Source organism: Manis pentadactyla, chromosome 5, assembly GCF_030020395.1.
Source record: "Manis pentadactyla isolate mManPen7 chromosome 5, mManPen7.hap1, whole genome shotgun sequence".
Classification (NCBI taxonomy): Eukaryota; Metazoa; Chordata; class Mammalia; order Pholidota; family Manidae; genus Manis; species Manis pentadactyla.
The window spans coordinates 170,055,411-170,076,167 of record NC_080023.1 but is presented as its reverse complement, the minus strand read 5'-3'; the positions used below and the strand labels follow the sequence as shown (position 1 = coordinate 170,076,167).

Here is a 20,757-nt window from a genome sequence, read left to right as displayed (position 1 = left end):
CTGTGACTTAGCATTCCACTTCTGGACGTCCAGCCTACAGAAATAGTCACCAAATGCACACGATACTTGAGCAACAATGCCCAAGAAACATTTCTGAGTGCATTTTCCCAATCTTGCATACCACACACTATAAAATTATATAACTGCCCGTGTGTGTAAATATGGGTGTGCGCCTAGGAAGGTTCTGGAAATACACATTTCTAGACAAGTGGAATTGGGGAGGAGGAATTCCATATTTTACTTTATGTTAGGTCTATATTAGAAGGAATCATGCAAAACTGTCAGGTTTGTAGGTAGAAAATGACTCAAGACGGACAATATCATGGTTAATTCCAAAAAGGTTGAAGTTGAGGAGACGTGGGTTAGGGAGGTTGCTAAATAATGGGCCCTGGAGCCAGGCAGAACGGTCACAAGGGCCAGCTCTGGGTGTCTCTTCGTGCCATCTGTGTGACCTGGGGCAGTCGTATCACATCTCTGTGCCTCAGTGTCCTCATTTGAAAAATGGGGATAATAATCAGAGCGCTGCTCTTTGAATGAAATGACTCACATGTGATTACTTAAAATTGTGCCAAATCAAGCCTTCAATAAATGGTAGCTATTTTTCAAAGCACCTCATTGCCTTTGAAATTTTTTAAAAAACCTTTTTTTAAGAAAGAAAAGGATTTGTCTAGAGTATCCTTGAAAAACTCTTTTCTTCTAGTTATGAAAGAAGATTCCAGGTGGGTCTCCTTCTGGTGATTGCCTACAGTCCAGGACACGCGCCTTGGACCGCTGGCCACGCGTGGTGACAGAGTGATGCCCGGCGCCCAGCTCGGGCTCTTAGGGAAGCCCTCCACCTCCTGCGTTCCCTCCATCATTTCTCAGGTGAGTTATTCCCCGATCCCCCCTCGCTATTTAGGTGCAGGGCATCCTTCTGTTCTTTTAATTATCTCTCCAGTGTTTCTGTAAAGTCATTCATGTTTTTTTCCCCTTTTCCTTCTTTGTGCGCTGCTCTAAATATAAGCACAGAAACAAAACAATGTCATTCCACAAACAAAGGAGACCTGGCTGGGTAAGCAGAAGCCTTCTGTAGGTCCTGAGTCAACTTCTATTTCTTTTCTTCGTGTTTTATGAAACAGTCCACAGCTCCCACAATAGGAAGGGAGGGAACCCTGATTAAATGGTATGCATTCCTTTAAAAGGGAATTGAAAGCGATGCAAAGGTTTGCGATAAACCGCATTAGGCAAGGATATTCAAGAACAAAGTTGCCTGGGTGGTTTCCAGTCTGAATGCACAGGTTCTGAATCCGCAATGACTCACTGCTCACAGAAGAATTGCTCTCCTGGCTAATTGCTTAATCAGTCAGCCATCTACCCTTTTTTCCCTTAGAAGGAATTACAGGACTATATTTTCAGGGTTGGAAATGGGGTCAGATGGGAAGGTAATTAGAGGCATTTGGAAATAAATGTATAAGTGAAAAGTGAAAATTGATAAGAGGGTTGAAGCACTAAAATTTGGAAGATTTTCTTTGGAATCACTGAAAACAATAACAAAAACATTTACTTTGTTTAGAATAGCTGACACTAACAATAAAAACATTAACTAAGTGCCTACTATGTGCCAAATACTGTCAGAGGCGGAGTTTACAATGGTAAACAAGATAGTCCAGGCCCCAGCCATATGGTGGTCCTAGGTTCCAGTGGTCAGAGTAGGAATAAAACCAATGAATGAATAATTACCATAATTTCAACTTCTGGAAATCCTACAGAAGAAATAATTAGGAGAGAAGGGTGCGGCCCTATAGAGGTTAATCTGAGGTCAGGGAAGATCTCTGCAGGAGGTGACATCTGAGCTGAGACTTGCAGGGTGAGCCAGCACGGGAAGAGCAGGGGGAGGGGGAGTCCTCTACGCAGAGGGTGGTGAGTTTGCCAAATCCCTGAGCTGCCAAGTGCTTGTGGGGGAGAAACAGGAAGGAGTCCGGGGGCTAATGCAGGCTGTTACATAACTTACTATAAACTTATTGACTCTCAAAACCAGAATGGAATTTGTAAGAAAACCAAGGACAAAAGGGATCATTTGCTTGCGCAGATCCCCCAAGGGGAGCCTGGTGAACATGAACAGTACACATCGGCGGCTTGTTTCCAGTTGTGTCTGCGCATCTTTTCCAGCGCGCTAACTGGTGCAAAGTGGCGCTCGAGACCTGACCTCGTCTCTTACCTTTGAGCCTCAGTGGGTCCCTCATCTTTCCAGAGCCGCATCTGTACAACTTCATCAGGTTGCTGTGAGCATTACACGGATTGTCAGGCAGCGTTTAACCAGTACCTGGCACCAAGAAAGCATGCAAAATGTTGACTATCATCACTGTTATTATCATTATTATTTTGTCAATATCCCCTCTGCCTCTATATTAATAGTCTCCATTATAAAAGATCATATTATTTTACATTTCATCTACCAATGTAGAAGGGGCTATAGCATAACAAATGGCTTTATGATCCCAACACTCGCTCATTTATCACAGCACAGGCTATATATCAAGTGTGGTACTAGGTTTGGGGGAGACAAAATATTTTAAAGAGATGACTGGTCAATTGGGTCATTGCTGATTTGTCAAAGTCCGAGGACTGAGTCCTGGATCTGTGCCAAATTAATTGTTCTATCTGCATGTTCTGTAACCTCTCGGGGTCTCAGGACTCACATCTGAACAATGGGGATAAGAACAGCTCTAGGGCACTGCTTTGACGTGTGTTAAATGGCGCGGTGCCTGGAGACACGGACTCCGGAACGTGCAGTGTAGTCCCAGCTCCAGATCGCCAGTTCTGATCGACCTCAGTCTTCAAAAAGCAGTCATTTGAAGAGGTGGAAAAAAAAAATAAAGAATTTGAAGATGTTCCTTATCAGGTAAGTGTAGTGGGGGTACTAATTCCTGCCTCCATTCTCCCCAGGAAAGATATCGCAGAGATTCTGGAGCTGTTTCTGCAGAAACAGATAGGAATTTTCTGGATAGATGGGGGAAGGCACTCCAGATAGCAAACACAGCCTGTGCAAAAGCGTGAAGGCTTGAAACAGGATGGCTTAGTGGGGAAATTCTAAGTAGCCGGAAGCAGCAGTTTTGTGTGTTTGGAGGACTGGATGATGGGTATTGAGAAGTAAGGCAGAAAAGGGCAGAAGTCTTTCCTGAAGATTGTGGCCTCGTTATGCTTACAACCCCCACATTATCCTGCAGTCGCATCCAGTTCATGTCCAAAAAAGATTTTTCATCTTGAGCAAACTTTTTTTTCTTCCCAACCATTGAGGCTGAAACAAAACTGTTGTGTCCAAAGCTGAATATATGGGTGTCCTTGTAGATACCAGATGTTAAATGTCAAAGCTGCACACAAGATATGATTTCCATATTGATCCTGGGAGTCCCAGCTTTGGCCAGAATCCCCATCCCCATCAGTAACATGGTGACATTCAAGTGCATTAAGCAATGTTGGATGACTGAAATGCTATTTTGAGAAAATCCCAAGAAAATACAACTGTGTTTTGTTTAGCCAAAGCAGAAGGCACAATAATGTTTTGGGGAAAGTAAACTGGAAGAAGTTTATCCTCAGGTATAGAAAGGAGAGTTCATCAGGGTTACCTCAATTATCCAGCCATATCAGAATAAAATAGAGCAAAAGATTTCCCCTGAATGGGTAGCAAATGATGACTAACACAGCCTCACTGTGACATAGGCAGCCATTCATTTGACATGACCCAGGATCCATACATGACACCCTGCTTGAATTTAATGATCCAATTTAAGAGCTGACAAACATACTGTTTTTCTAAGGGGCTAGGGATGCCCCCACCTTTTCTGCAACCAAAGTAATTATTCCTCCAACTTGAAGCAAAAATTGTGAAAGCACTTTTGTTTCTCCAATCCTACCCGAACCCCCAGGCTAAGATTTTTTTGTAAGGCATTGTTCATGCACAGTGGAATAGAATTTCATTTGCCGGGTTTCAACTATTAAGAGCACAACACAAAATCTAAGCAATTTTAGACACGTGTCAATCTCAAATAAAAAAGGCTTTGTGCTGGCACAGGATGTCAATGCTTGAATTAAAGAGATGGAGAATTTCCCTGAGCGAGAGCTGTACATGCTGACATAATACATTGTTAAGGCTCCATGTTACGATACAACCAATATGTTTTAATAATTTATTGGTATTTATTTAACACACAATACTGTCATACCAAATCTAAACTGAGAGGTCTAGGTTCTGCATTGATTCGTCTACATGGTTTTATCAGTATCATTAGACACTTCCTTAGAAACGGCTTTTGTGTGTGATAAAATTATGAAAGGCTGTTTCTGAAACTTTATTGGAATAGCATTCTGATATCACCTTCTAGAGACCCTCAATGGGACATTGCTGGAAGGATTTAATTCACGTTCGTCTTTTTCTGTCTTTATCAAACTTTATCTCCTGATGAAATCACTGCTCTAAAAGTTAATCTCATTTGAACAATTAGTCAAAATCTAGCCTGCTAAAGAGAGTGCTACATACAGGCTGATGAGGGAACCCACAGGCTATACACTCTAGGTTGAATTCTTCTGGACTGCCTTAATCATTAATTCATCGGCTTGAGGATTCATTCACCTTTAGTTCACCATTATCTAATGAGGATAATGGAGACCATCAAAATCAAAGGCTAATCATTTTTTAAAGCGAGTATTTGATAGTTATTCATTAATAATGTCTACAATAACCTTAGTTTCCAGGTAGTCCCCTTAGAGATTCACATCTTAGTTATACTTGCCATAAGGACAAATTAACTCCCCCAGCGTTAAGCTTTGGTTTACAGTTTTCAAATCACAGGAGCAAGGAATAACTATCTTCATGTAAAAATAATCAGACGTTTTTTGAAGAGCCTCAAATGTCAGAGATGAAGAGAGAGTAAATACAGCTGATGAGATGTAGTGTGACATCAGCAATTCTCAAAGGGGCTTCCACACCAGAGCGCACGCCGGAATGGATGCTCATTGGTGTTATGGAGGTGACAGGCCTGACCTGTCAGGTACTGGTAACACCCAGGACAGACCAGAAACGTCACAACCTACTAACCGTTACTACACAAGATATAAAAGCACCTGTCTAAGAAGGGGTGGCTTCAACACTAGCTTAAGCCTGTGCTGAAGTTCTTATTTCCTTAATAAGCCCATCCTCTTTCCTTACAGTACACAGAATTGACAAACTTTTAAAAAATCTAAATGGCTTAAGGTTTTATTTTAATCATGACTATTTTGTTTCAGTATGATAGAAACCCAGCTCACACTAGCCTTAGTTTTTTCTTTTTTTTTAATGGGCATGTTACTACCTCATGGACCTGAAAAGTTCAGGGAAAAAGCTTCAGGCAGAGGTGGATCCAGGTGCTCAAACGATGACACTGGGTACCTGCATCTCTGTCTCTCAGTTCCTCTGTCCTCTGAATTGGCTACATTTCCAGGAAGGGTATTTCCTGCCCTTATGTTATCTCCAAAAGCATCACACTTACCTACTATCAACTCAAATCCAGTAGAATGAGAATCTCTCTGAGATGAATTACAACCCCCCAAAATTCATAAGTTGAAGTCCTAACCTTCAGTACTTCAGAATGTGACCTTATTTGTAAATAGAGTCATTGCAAATGTGAGTAGTTAAGATGAGGTCATACTGGAGTATGACCTAGGCAGGGTCACTAACCCAATACAGCAGTTATCTTTATAAAAATGGAAAAATTTAGACAAAGACACACACATAGGTAGAATACCATGTAAAGTTTGAGTTATGCTGTCACAAGCCAAAAACTACCAGAAGCTAGGAGAGAGGCCTGGAACCCATCTTTCCCTAGCACTTTCCAAGAGACAATGGTCCTGCCAACACCTCGATTTTTAATGTCTAGTCTCCAGACTGAGAAAGAACAAATTTCTGGTACTTTCTTACAGTAGCCCTAGGAAACTCATACACTCTCCTCTCCAATGTTTCCAGTGTCCTGAGATTCACTCTGACTGGTTCACTTTGGACCATGTCAATTTGTGTGTTTGGGCGAATGGCGGGGCAGTCTGACTTAGATGCGCACTTACTGGAACTGGGGATGGATTCAGTCCTATTCTTTGTATGTGCACCAAGAGTGGGCAAAGGGTAGTTTTCCAAAGAAAGATCAAAGTACTCCACCAGAAGAAGGGAGGCAGGCAAAAACAAAAAAATGTTGGCTGTAGATGAGTTTATCACAGAAGAGAAAAAAGGTTATTTTAACTGATTGCTCTTTGCCTAAATAATCAACATCCCCTGCTCCCAATAAGCACCCACTCATCCATCACTTGTACAGGCATCTTTCCTGTGAAGCCTTTCCTGAGTCCCTCTGATAGAAATGAGATTTGGCCCGCGTGCCCCCTCCCATAATGCAGCATGCTTATCAGAAACAGTAGTAATTAACCTTTTTACATGCTTACTATGTGTTTGCCACAGTTCTGAGCCATTTAACTCATTTACTACTGTTAATAACTTAACGAGGTAAATACTCTGTTATCCCCATTTACAGGTGAGGAAATTGAGGATCAGATAGGTTAAGTAACTTGCCTGAAGCTAATTTTCTTAGCTAATAGGTGCTAAATGCCAGAACTAAAATTTGAATAGAATCAATTTAGCCCCGGAGTCCATACTCTTTACCAGTTCATCATACCATATTAAATAGTTCATTTTCCCTATTTCTCCTCATATCTGTCTCCTTCTATGAGACTAGTGTTTTCCAAACATGGAACATGTATTGCTGGTGGAATTCACAATGACGTTAGGTTTTAAATATTTAATTTAAAAAATCTGTTAGCAGTTGTATATTATATATTTGTTTTAATGGGCATCTTTTCTATATGGCAAGACATACCTATTTTTTTTTAAATTTCAGAGGTGCTATATATTTATCTTCTTAGGTAAATGTATTTAAGTAAAAGCTGATTTAAAAATATGGTATGAATATCATAGTACACATGGCATATAAATACATATGAAATGTTGGAAGTCGTATAGAAAAGATAGAAGTTTGAAACCCATGTACTTAGTCTGTGAGATTTTTGAGGACTATATTGCGTCTGCTCTGTTCTTAGTGGTTGTGCCTGACATAGTTTCCAGCACATATCAGACACTCACTAAACACTTGCTGAATTGTTTTGTATTGATTTGGCTACATACACTACAGGACCGATAGGTCTCAACTGAATTTAGTACGCTGAGTTATGTGAAATAGGAAAATATCGATCCTCTCATCATTACTGAAATTCAGTCAAGCATAGTCATGATGGCCAGACGTCTACCAGCTCTTCCTTGGACAAAGTGCAATGAAAGTTGGGGTCTCAGTTCAATGCCAAGTCACTAGACAGCTCTGTTTCTCAGAGGCACTTTATGACTATGATATATGTGTTTTCCAAGGATGAGGAGTTTTACAGACACTGGTTATTGTTTGTAATATGCTTCTTTAAATGACTAGTTTCTCTTCTGTCCTCAGAGTATCTTCAGGTGAAAATTTCCAATGAACATGACGGAGTTCAAGTACAAAAGCAGAAGATCTTTGCCATGTGAAAAGGTTCAAATTTTAGGCAGACAGTACTTAGAAAGCAAAGGGATTATTCTTAAGCTTCTGTTATAAATGTCTCTTTTACAGCCGTATCCAAACCAACGCTGGTAAAGCATAATGGAGAAGTGTGAGCTTCAAGCGGTTAATTAAATCCCATGTGCCTCCTTTACTTTTCTATAAAATGTGGATTATAATGGACTGGTTGAGAGGACAAAAATCAGTTCGTGTATATAAAGCACTTAGTTTACTATTGGGTAAGCAAAGCACTTAGTTAAAATCGATATTGTTATTATTGCCATTTTTAATACTGTTGATTGAAACTCATGTTTTCTCCAATATATTAGAAGATCTAACCACCGATGATGAGCTCCTTTTTAATGTCAGACACTTTTAGGGACAGCATTTCATTTAATCCCGTTTTAGGTCAGGTAGCCCAAGAAGCAGACTCTGCAACTTAGATTAGTTGTGGGAGAAGGGAAGGAAGTCAGATTGGCTAGACAATTCAGGCACAACAGTGGCCTCAGCTAATCTCAGAACACTCTGAACTGAGATGACCTTCCAGGATTGTCAGGCATTGGGGCAGGAGAGGCAAGCTTTTCTACGTTCTCATCAAACAGGCCTTGGATCCAGATTGCTGTGGCCTTGGGAGTTTCTCTCTTCACCAGAGGCCAGTTCTGAGGGAAAGCTCAGAGCTGTCAGGAGTCAAAACTCTTTGAAGCTGGTGAGATTGGGCCTTCAGTCCTAATTGGGGGTTCTGTGTGGTGCACCACAGTGTCCACTACAGTCCACCCCTTGAGTTCCAGTCCACATCTTTACATAAGTTCTGGGAGAAGCAGCTCTAGGGCTCTTGTGGGCCTCTTTGCCTTGGAAAAACTTGTAAGAGGAAGATCAGTGGGATGATCCCCTGCCACTGTAGCTGCGTTTAATTGGCACAATTGATCCTCATTGTCTCCCATCCAGTCGTAGAGTCCCTTATCTCAGCTAGCATCTCTGCCTGTCTAGGTGGCTTATCTGGTGGCATGACCCAGACTCTCACATTGAATGGTACAAACCCGAGGCCACCATGACCTTCTCAGCCAGGAGAGTGGCTCCTCTTTTGCCGGTCGGACCCCTGACACCAGCAGTTAAGTGCCCAAGGGGGGCCAAAGCTTAGAGTTCAAGCGACTCCTGCTGCATCCTCTGGTAGGAGGGCAGCACCGAATCAGACACCACATACGTCATCATTCAGTGTCTTGGCTAAAGACCTGCGGGTGAGAAAGGCAAGCTCATGACTGGAATATCTGTCTATTCCATGAAAGTGAAATGTTCCAAAAGGCAGAAAGGCTCTCATATAGCCAACTTGCCACAGAATGACTGGTTGGCCTCTACAAGAGATGGTGCCATATTGGGGGTCAGGCCTGGTCTCTATCCTTGACAAGCTGGCACTCAGCAGTGGTAACAGGTATATCCACTTTGTGCAGGGAGTCCCACAGGTGGTACTCTGGACGGCCTCCATCTCGGCCACCCGCTAGGACTCCTGTCGGCACGAGCCCCTGTTAGTAGTGAGTAACAGCCAGGAACAGGCTGGCTGACATCAAACAACTGGGGCATTCTGTCTACTTAGTCGTTGACTGTCTCTTCCATAATGGATGCTCTCTGGTGGGTATTGCTCTGCAGTGGGGCTCTTAACCTAGGATAACCCTTCAGAGTTGTCTAAGAAGGGCCAGGTAGTTGCTTTATATTCTACATTGAACAGACATGGGTTTCAAGTTGCCCTCAGAAAGGCAGTGTGACCTTGGCTTCTAAGTGGTGTGTTGGTAAATGTTTAACCATTGACAATCTGGGGGAAAAAAAAGCTTGATTTATAATGTTTGCCAATTTTCATGACATAGATAAGGGATTGGAAGACTTCAGCCTTCTGCCCCACCACCTGATTTTATAAATACTGTTTTTTTGGCAGACAGACACATCCATTTGTTTATATATTGTCTATGGCTGCTTTTTTGCTACAGTGGCAGAGTTGAGTTATCGTAACAGAGACTATTACAAAGCCAGAAATGTTTACTAGCTGGCTTTTTAAGAAAAAATTTGCTGAACCCATTAGGAATACTCCTACCGTGTCTTATTTCAAGCCATCAACTGAACTCAGAGTTGGAAAGTGGTGCCCACACTTAGGCCTCATAAGCCAGTGTGAGCCAGTCTGTAGCATGCTCTGTTGGTGAGGTCAGTTCCCAGGTAGGGCTGAGAGCTGAAACTGGAAGCTGATACTGACCCCAGCAGACGTCCAGGGGGCATCCACTGAAATCCTTGCGGCCTTCCTATGAGGAAGATACTCTCATTATGCCCATTTTTCCATTTCAGAAAACAGAGACTAAAAGTGTTAAATCTACTTTGCCCAAAATTGTAAAGCTTGTAAATAGTGAAGCTAAGGTTCAGATGCAGGTCTGCTATCTCTGTAACATTCTACACTTCCCATTCAGTTGGCTAGCTTGATTTTATAATCCAATACCATTCGTTCACTCATTCAACTACTATTTAGTGAATGTCTGTTAGTATACAGCAAGAAGTGAGATATGAAGGGACGGTTCCCTTAGCCAATGACATTGGATTTCAGGTATGGTTGTTTATCTGAATACCTAAATCTGTCATCTCAAACTTTAGCTCAAGTTCTGGACCACTACAGTTTTTACTGATATCTCTCTTTTCCAATTCAATCCTTATTGTACTAATGGTCAATACCATATGAAATGGTACTCTCTGGTCTCCTTACTGTTTGAAATTAAGGTCTGTGTTCCAGTCAGTTCCTGGCCCGTTAAGAATGGCGGCATTTAAGGAGCCGAGAAATCACATCTATCTCCACCAAACTCACAACCAGTTAAGAAGTTGACACTAAATCCAGAAACATGAAGATAAAAGTGTGACATAATATATTGAAGAATTTGGCTTATACCTTCAACAACAGGAAATTTGTTCAAGTGATAATTACTAAGCAGGTCTTGTTCTAGATCCTGAGAAGATAGGGGTAAGAATGGAGACAAAGTCCCTGCCTTTATGGAGTTTACATCCTAATATAATCTGGACTCTCAGCACCTCCTTTATCTGTAGCTTAGAAACCACCTAGAGTAGAAAATAAGTTTTAGAGGAACTCACTGAGCTGTCAGGAAGGAAGGAGGGAAGGAGAAAGGGAGGGAGGGAGGGACTGCCTCACACCTACTGAGCAGCAATACTGAGGAAAGAAAGATGAGCTTCTAGATCTGACTCTACAAGGCAGACCCAGCTCCTTACCCAGGGACAAAAACTACCTGGAACGAGGAGGCAGAAGAGAGTACATTCACTCTGGGGGATGAATGGCGTGGAACAGAGAAGGACGGCATCTATGCCGTGTTCATGAAGTCTCAACTTCCTTTTCATCAGTTTAGATGTTGATACAATGGAAGGGATTGAAAAAGATCCTAGAAGCATGATTTTAATATACTGTTTCTTCCAGGGGACAGAAACTCTTCATGATGACAGAAAGAGAGAAAAAAGGTTTTTCTAAGTTCTCTGTCATATGGCCGAAACAATGTCTCATACTTAAATCAAGGGAGGTGCCTAGAACTGGACATAGTAGGTATTCAGTGAAGTTTTATGGATTGCTTAATTCTAATATTCCCACTTATATTTTGGTAAATTTCAGGACCAAAGAATTATATAAAGGTCAGGCAAGAATCTCTCTGTTCTGGGTCAATTATAAGAGTCTCAGCACCCCCCCCCCTTTTTTTGACAATTATAGCATCAATAATATCAATAAATAATTTGAAGTGGATGTTCTATACTTGGCTGGGCAATGCCCACTGTGTACCTTGTTAAGATTACATGGTTTCTTTCTGGATAGAAAACACTCTGTTTATAAAATGTCCTATTATCATGCTTCATGATGAATGATCTCTGTTTATTTGTTTCTTTCCTGGCTGTCTTTAGGAGATGATCTAAGGTTAATGGTGGAAATGCTACCAAAACAAATGGTTTCATGTAGTCAAATATTTCATCTAAGCACTCTGTTTCAGGAAACTTGGGAAGAAAACAAATGAATATTTTTGGAACATTTGAATTCATTCCTTAACTTTAATGCTACTAAGATTTCCAAGATATGTTTAAAAATACATTTTTCAAGTGACCCACAAAGTCTTCAATGCTTCCATCGACATGTCAATTAGAATATTATACATATTTCCTGCTGGAAAATCATCAAGAAGATGTAGAAGATGATTTCAGATGCCTACAGAAAATTGTCCATTTTCCACATGAAATGGTTCCACAGAATTATAGTCTTGCATGAGAGTGATATTCACCAGACCTGACTTAAAACATTTCCTTAAATTGACATCTTGCTCTGAAAGTAAGCAGATACAACGTTTGCCACTAATGCTCGTAAATTTGGATGCGTTTGAAAAAAAAAAAAATGTGGTCATGTGGGTAAAATGTAGGATTTTGGTGTCACAGATTCTGACTTAGGGCAGATTTAGTTAAGAATTGCTCTAGGCTTCCCTGGGAATTTCTCTCACTTGGTCAAAGTCATTATCATTTTTTTCCTCTTGGGCTTTGAAATTCTACTAATAATCTCCTTCAGGTTCAGCTAAGCACTGTTAACAGTCTAATAAAGGACATTTATCAAATATGTCCTTCCTGCAAGGATTTACATACCCAGAAATATGTGCAGATTCCATAATCATTCTTTGTCTTGCAGTCAATATTATTTTGGAAGTGAACAGAGATTTAAACTTCAACAATGATAACCCAATAAGAGAAGGAGCCTAACCCAAAAAGAGGATTTTTTTAAGATCAAGATTTTTAAATAAAAATTTAAAAAGATTAATATATACCAAACCCTAGCAAGGCAAAGAGAGATTTTCCTTCCCAGTTCTTCTGGTGAACTCCACCACACGAAGTTATACATCTGACTCTTGTAAACTTAACTTTATTGTCTTTTTCTAGACTTGGAATTACAATACCTTTAGAGGTGGGGTCCAAAACTGACTGAATGGGGAAAAAAAAGACACTTTCCAATACCAGTTCCACTGGGAAGGTTTTCAATGAAAGGTGCTTCCTGGCTAAAAGAGAAAATTGTCTTTTTCCTTGATTTCACCCATCTGCTTCCTATTCAGATGTTCCGAGTTCATTGATTGAGAGTTTAAAATGATCAATTAGAATTTATCATACATCCATGGCAGGATTTCTGTATCTGGAGGGAAATTTGGGATAATCCATCTGTCAGTAATTCAGAAATGTCTCCTCTTCTCCTGCCTTCCCACCTTGACTTACAGAAAAGGCATTTCAGGCCTTCCAGTAAAGTTGAGAAGAGCGTTTGTGCACTTTCCTCCACCCCATCTAAGGGGAAGCCTCTTATGGGAGTGGTGTAATGAGGAGAAGTACTGGCATGCATAGGTCACACTTGGGCCTCAGCAGGAATGTCCTGCTTCTTGTGGACACATCTTCTGAGGAAAGGCCAACCTGGGCTGGGCCCAGGCCAGACCATCTCTTCACTTGGGTCTTGGACTCTCCCAGATGGGCAAGGTGCATGTCAGAACTGGGAACTGACCCTGAAAATCTCATTTCAAAGCCCAGGAGCCTCTTCACATGTTATTTAACTGGGGGAGATTTGGCAGAAAGAAAAAGCCGCCCAGCTGCCCTCCGCTCCTTATCGATCTGGCCGCTTTGTCCAGCATGCTTGTATTTTTTATCGCTAATTTCCATTGGCTGAGATTGGTCAGTTTTCTGTGGAAATGAGGGAAGGAGACTAACAGAGACATTCCAGCAAAGCATCTCTCTGGGGATCAGACACCTAGATGTGTGGTCGGAGATGCTTAGCCTCTGAGATCCAGAAGTGGGAAATAAATAAAACAAAGAGCGTTCACGGGGATATCCAAAGACCATTCTAGAACAGGAGTTAGCAAATGATGAACTAGGGGCCAAATACAGCCTGCAACCTGTTTTTAAAAATGAAGTTTGACTGGAACACAGCCCCACCCATTCATTACATGTCTGTGGCTGCTTTGTTACTAGTATTGCTGGAGCTGAGTAGTTGGGACAGAGACTGTGTGGCCTACATGCCCAAAATATTTACTATCTGGTCCTTGGCAGGAAGTTTTCTGACTCCTGTTTCAGATTCACAGTGTTCTTCAAACTTTAATGTACAAAAGAATTACTCGAGGATCTTGTTATGAGCTCTGGGGATGGTGGTCAGGAGAATATAGTTATAAATAAATTTACATGATGACCCCCACCCCCCAGAACCTTGATATGACCTGAGAGAGTCCAAAAGAACTTTCTGTAGTGATGGACATGTTCTCCAGTTGCACTGTTCAGATATGGTGGCCACCAGCTGTTTGCACCTACTGAACATTTGGAAAGTGACTGTGCAACTGAGTTGAATAGTTAATTTATTTAATTTCAATGATTTTAAATATAAATCGTCACATGTGGCTAGTAGCTACCTTATTGGACAACACAGTTCTAGAGGATAAATCCTAGATTTGCTTACTTGCTTCTAAGAAAAAGCTAAACCATGCATGGCTGGCTGAGGTTTTTCTCCTGTTTTAAAAAAAAAAAAAGAAGAAGATAGGGATTAGCATTACAGACAAGTTTAGAGGATATTAAGTCTTAGCTTGCTTACAGGGGAGGGGTCTCAGAGACACTGCAATCTGGCCTGAGTATAATAAATCCCTTTGTTACACTTAAATACCGTCACACTATCCTATATACAGCAAAGCATCGGGACGTTATAGTAACAATGTGGCAGTGAGAAAACCCCAGACAACTCTAAAAAGGCGCTAATTATTATTATTAGTGTTTTGCACTAACAATAAATGTCAAATGGAACCCTGAAAACAAATAACCACCTGTCACCAAGTGAATGAAAGGCAATTTTAGTAAAGTGAATTAAAACCCCAAACATCCCCAAGCCCAACTGGTGAGCAATGCCCAGGCAGCTTAGCGGCCTCCACGGCGGTGCCTTTGGGGAGCTGCAGGGATAGGATGTCCTTGGGAAAGGCACTGAGGGCTGTGCCGCCTCATTGTCACCCAGGGCGCCTGGAGAGGGGAGGTGGACGGAGCTGGAATGAGGGGCAAGCGCATCTTCAGGAGCTGGCCCTCCGTGACAGCAAATGGAAATCGGAGGCCATTAAGGATGGAGAATCTTTATTTATTGGCTGGGCTGCAGCCCGTTGGAGTGTTATCAGTGAAAAATTAAAGTTGGACAGCAGAGCGCGGATTTGTTTTCCTGACATATTTCCCTTAGATTTTTCAAAGTGCGTTGTGGGTGTCTCCCAAAGACTATTTTTAAAAAAATAAATCGCACATTTTATTTTTTCAAACTTCATTTATCTTTGATATCTGATTGACATATTCAGGACAGTCTAATCCTCCCTGCTGAAGTGAGCTATGACGGTAGCTGCTGCAGCAGTCAACATCCCAGCGCCCTCCCCACCAGCAGAGGCTGTGTCTCCCCAGATGCCGGGAAGGAACACCTGCTGGGTTCCTTCTGGATGGCTGTGCAGTGGGTGGAGTTCACCTCTCGGGTCTCCAGACAGATGAGGTTTAGAGGTCAGATCAGCTCTCTCTAATGACGGCAGCATCCGCAAAGAAACCGGGTGCCTCGTGGAAGAAACGAGGGTCTTGTCTCTCTCATTTTCTTGTTTTGTTACCACCGCCAGGGAAGAAAGGGCATGTGAGGTTGAAGATACTTAACCTTGTCATCATAGCAGTTCCGCTGACTCTACCTGGTCCGGGACAGACTTCTCTGCTCCCTCCCTTTCTTTCTCTCCTGACTGTTTTTTTTTTTCTTTTCTTCAATGCTTGATTTGATAATACAGTCACGTGGTTGTTCTAAACTCAAAATGATAACAAGTTTTTCAGAGCAAAGAGCCTTCCTCCACCTTACATCTTAGCTATCCTACAACTCTCCTCTCGTGTCTCTTACTCATCAGATATTTTTTGCCTTCACAAATAAATACACAGACATCTAAGCACACGCATCTGCACACACAGACACACACACACATTCTTATTTCTCTGTTTCTCAATAAATGGTAGCATACACATCATTTTTCACCTTGCCCTTTTTTTTTAAAAATCTCGAGTCCTTTATCTTGGAGATCGTTCTACATCAGTTAATAAAGAACTGTGTCTTTTAAAAGACAAATGCCATACACGCCAATAGATGGCTATAGCATAAATTATTCATTAAGTTTTCTGAATCTAGAGGCATTTAGGGAATTTTCAAACTTTTGTTCTTACCACCGACCCTGCAGTAAATAACCTTGAATGCATGTCACTCCACACAGGTGGGAGACTGACTGTAGAATAAATACCTACCAGTGGACCAGCTGGGGCAAAGGGTAAGTGCATTTGTAATTTTGATAAATATTGCCAAATTGTCCTACATAGAGGCTGCAGAATTTACACTGCCTTCATTCACAAACAAGAGGCCCATCTCTCATACCCTCCTCATAGAGGGCATTATCAAACTTCATGAGTTTTGCAAATTGGAAAAGGAAAAATAGTCTCCCAGTAAAATTTGAATTCACATTCTTATCGAGTCCGGTATTCAGTATCTTGTATTTACTTATAAAACATATTTCTTCTTTGTAAACTGTCCATGCTTAGCCTGTGCCTCTATTTCTATTTGTCTGTCCAATGGGAAGATTTTACATATTGGGAGAAATTGCTCATAGTCTGTTTAATGAGTAACTCAGATACTGTTCTCAGTGGTAAATGACGTGGGTTATTTTTTAGGATGTAGGGAAAAGAATTCTTTGATACTTATTCTCTTGTTGATTAAAAACACACCAACTGAGCACCTGCTGTGTGCCAGCCACTGGGCTGGGTGCTCTGCTGCCAGTTCTGAGCACCTGCTGTGTGCCAGCCACTGGGCTGGGTGCTCTGCTGCCAGTTGTAATGGGGACACTAGCACTTAGGGGCAAGGTGAGCCCTTTGGGGTGAGCCGGATGGCTACGGACTCTGCTGGGCACGCTGAGAAGGGCCACTGCCCACTGTGGAGGTGGGTACGTGTCGCAGAAGGTTCCTGATGGATGGAATCTCGGAGCTGAAACCAGAAGGACAGGTAGGAGGTGGTCAGGCAGGAAGTAAGGGCAGGAGCAGGAAGAATGAGGGTACTTTCGGCCAAGAAATGGCTTGTGTGAAAGAAAAAAAATGCGTGTTTGTGTCAAGGAACAGTAAGAATTCAGTAGGAGGGATGCAGAGATGAAGGGTGAGAGGGAGCAGCGTTAGCCTTAGTGGGGGGAAAATGCCAGTTCTTGGAGGGTCCAGACCAATATGTATTCACACTGGTGCTGCCCAAGAGCTGGCACACGAGACAGCCAACTCCATTCCGTAGTGGAGGTTGATTTCAACGGTGGGCAGTGCAGAGGCATAGAGATAATCAACAAATGAACAGGTAAACAGGAATAATCCCCATTGTTAGTGTTACAATAGAAATATACGGGGTTATTTTAGGATATAATAGCAGAGTCTCCCTGGAGTGGGGTATTCAGGGGGGGCCTCCTGAGGTGATGCTCAAGCTAGGACAGACCGGATGAGAACTGAGGCCGCCAGCAGAGCTGAGCTCATTTCCACCTCTGCACGGTTGTCCCCTTGCTCCGGGACACATCCACGACCCCCAGGGGATAGTTCTGAACCCTGTATGTACTGTTTTCTCCTATAAGTAGGTATATCCCGACGAGGAAGTTTCATTCATAAACTAGGCACAGCAGATGAACAGCAATAACGAGTAACAAAATAGAACTATAACGACACTGTAACAGCAGTTGCGTGAGTGTGCTCTCTCTTCCAAAGGCCTTACTGTCCTGCACTCACCCTTCTTGTGAAGATGTGATATGATAAACCTCCATGCGGTGAGATGAAGTCAGGCGGATGACGCAGCATCGCGACATAGTTAGGCTGCCATTGGCCTTCTCAGGATTGGCCAGAAAGGGGTCAGCGCTTCAGGACTGTGGGTAACCGGACCTGGGGACGGCGGAGCTGTGGATCCGGGAGGGCTGTGCTGCTCACAGCGCCCGGGACACGCTGGGGCCCAGCACCCACCTGGGGGAGGCTCACTGGCATGGTTTTCTGTAAACAAGAAGGAATGAGGTTCACTTATGCTCAGAGAGCTCATTAGACACAAGAAAGCTCTGTCTCAAGTCTATGAAAGGTAATTTTGAGAGATTTGTGCAGATTCCTGGAGAGATCACCTCCTCTGTTTTCTTTTTCAGGCCCACAAACTGCCCAGCTCGGGGCTGTACTCAGAGCAGCAAATGAGGAAGAGCAGCACAAATGAAAAGAAGCCATGAAGTTGGGCTCAGCACCGCACGCTGACTCCCGCAGGCATGGCACGGGGCCCAGGTCCAGCCTCCTCGACTGGAGGGCCCCCCCCACCCCGACTCCCGAGGACAGCTGGCCCCTCACCAGGGCCACCTGTCGCCAGGTACCTGCCAGTGGGCTCCTCATTCCTTTGAGGACTGAAGGCAGGCTATTTATTCCAGTGTGCCTGATATGTGAAAAAGGGAACGAAATATTTGAAACACAGAAAAGAATAAAAATGGAATATGGTGAGGAAGTCTTCTCAGAGTACAAATCTTATTTTATTGATGTCGGTACCACGTGTGTGCAGAACCAAAAACATGAGAAAGAATAACACAAGAAATTAAAGCTTCAGGATTTAAGACAGTGGGACAAATTGTAGGTTAAATATCCAGAAGCAAATAGTAACAATAACAACAATTTTTTACTATGTATTAGGCATTTATGCTAAACACATTCACATCTTATTTTATTTGATCTTAGTAACACTGGTGTTGATGGTGTGTTAGCACTTCCATTCTGCAGATGAGGAAGTTGTGACACTGAGAGTTTTGGCAAAGGATAAGGCCCCACAGTCGGTAAGCTGCTGAGCTAGTCAGACAGCCCCTCTCCTAACTGTTGCTATGATGTCCTCCTTGAGGGGTGCCCACTGCCCCTGAGAGTTAGAAACATTATTTCCACTAGTCTGTGGGTCCACAAACTTTCTCTGGAGAGTTACCAGATTGTAAATATTTTCTGCTTTGTGGGTCCTACAGTCTCTGTCCCAGCTTCTCAGCTCTTGCTGTTTCAGGGCAAAAGCAGCCATACGCAATTGTAAACAAAATGGGAATGGCTGTGTTTCAATAAAACTTTATTTAAAGACCCTGACATTTAAATATCATGTAATTTCATGTAGCGCAATATATTATTACTCTTATTTTTTAACAGCCATTTAAAAATATAAATATTATTTTTTGCTCATGGGCCAAACAGAAGCAGACTGTGGGCCAGACTGGCTCAGAGGCCGTGGTTGGCTGACCTCTGCCCTGGTCTGAAGGCACCACAAACCAAAGAAACTGCTTCAACACAGAAGTTGCTGACTCGCTACTGAAGGGAGAAGAAGGCTGGTAGGGGGGAATGGGAAGAAGAGACAGGAAGGGAGGGGAAAGAAAGACAAATACAAGCAGACTGTATTAACTTTTATCTTTGTCTTCAGATAGCTCCATACAACTTAGCAATTAGCTAAGATAACAATTTAGCAATATGTATAAAACTATTTCTCATAATGTGCCTTACTTTTCTTATGAGATACACTTTCAGAAACGTATCCAATCAAAAAGCAAAAAATGTGCTAAGTTAATATGCAGGAATGTTCTTATACTATTATTTATAGTAAGAAGAAATCCACAACTCTAAACATCCAGGGAATAGGCTGATTAAATAAAGCTACAAGTGGAAAATTATGCATCCATTAAAAATGATTATGTGAATGCCTACTTACTGACACATAAAAGATACTGATGATATATGAAGGGAAAATTGTAGGTCAGAAAATGTTAGGTTTCATGTGAATCCACTTTTGCAATACACAGTAACGTGTATATTATACATGCAAGGGAACAGTGGAAGGTCACATAACAAAATATTTATATCGATTGTTCCCAGATGAAAAGATTATGAAGTTTTATACATTTTTCTATATTTGTTAAAATTCGTATTATTAGAAGATGTTGCTTTTATCAGCACAAAAATATAGGTTATAAAAACAGAATAAACAAAGATCATTTGGGAGGATCTCTGCTTTATGCCATGTGTGAAAGATTTCATCTAAAAATACCTTGCAAATACAACTCCCTTCAGATTCTTAGAGTCTGGGTGCTTGCTGCCATCTTCTCCTGAGCTACATGTTGAGTCTGTGTTTTCTTCTTCTTGGATGGTTAAATTCATAACCTCCCTCCCCTCATGCTTTGCTAACCTGCCATCTGTCTTCTTTCTGACCTGTTGGGGACTCACAGAAACATTAGCTCTCTCAAAAGCATGGCACTTGGGAACAAGGTGGGGGGAGACACGGAATTTTTATTGCTTCTCTTCTGTTTTCCTTTCTCCAGGTCCTCCTTTTTCTCTCTGTCTTTGCACAAGTGGGGCCAGTGCACGTACATGCTCCCATACTCTGTCGGTCCCCAGAGCCGTGCTCTCCCTGTGACAGTGACAGCAGCCATCCTGGTTGTGATTTATCTTCACAAGTTGCCAAATCACTCTTGGTAGCATGTCTGTGCTTGGTGAATAATGAGAAAGACCTACCATCCATCTAAGGACAAAACAATGTGAGCAGTTACATTTAAATTTAGCTATTTTCCCCCCTCAGCTTATTTCTTCTTTTCTGATCGAAAAGAGCCCATTTACAGGCCGTTGTGGTAAATACCCAAATAATTGTGTCACAAAGACAGAGGATCATTTTTCACTGGAGTCAACGATCGCTGTGGATGAGCTGCCATCCTGAAGTTGCAAACTCTGCTCAAACTCTGGTCTCTTAATAGCAATTTCTCTGGACCTTCAGAAGAGACTCATTTCAATGCCTGACTATTAACTACTGAAGGGCAGGTTATTGCACCAGTAATGCCCTTTGTAAAATGCAAGACACAACTTCTACATAAGGCAACTTTGGGGATCTGGATATGTCTCCCTGATAAACAATGAAGGGAGGATGAAACACGTAAATACAATCTCCACCTGATGTGGCCACAGGAAGGTGCGGGGAAAGGAAGCTCTGAGGACAAGCAGACCTGAGTTTGAATCCTTGTTTAGCCACTTGCTATCTAACTGTTTGAGCAAGTTATGCATTTTCTGCACCTGCTCCTTCACCTAGGAAATGGATCTTCACAACTATTTGCAGGATTGTTAT

At 42.1% G+C, this 20,757-nt stretch overlaps 1 long non-coding RNA gene across 1 annotated transcript in view; it reads right to left on the bottom strand.

Annotated features, from left to right (window-relative positions):
• Positions 1-2,197: 2,197 nt before the first annotated feature.
• The window catches only part of LOC118920686 (uncharacterized), a 223,985-nt gene continuing 205,425 nt past the window's right edge, over positions 2,198-20,757 (bottom strand). Inside the window, exons 3-4 of the long non-coding RNA XR_005028018.2 lie at positions 17,391-17,645; positions 2,198-2,302 (exon numbers count right to left, since the gene is read on the bottom strand). This is a non-coding gene — a long non-coding RNA (uncharacterized LOC118920686). The remainder of the gene's footprint in view (positions 2,303-17,390; positions 17,646-20,757) is intronic.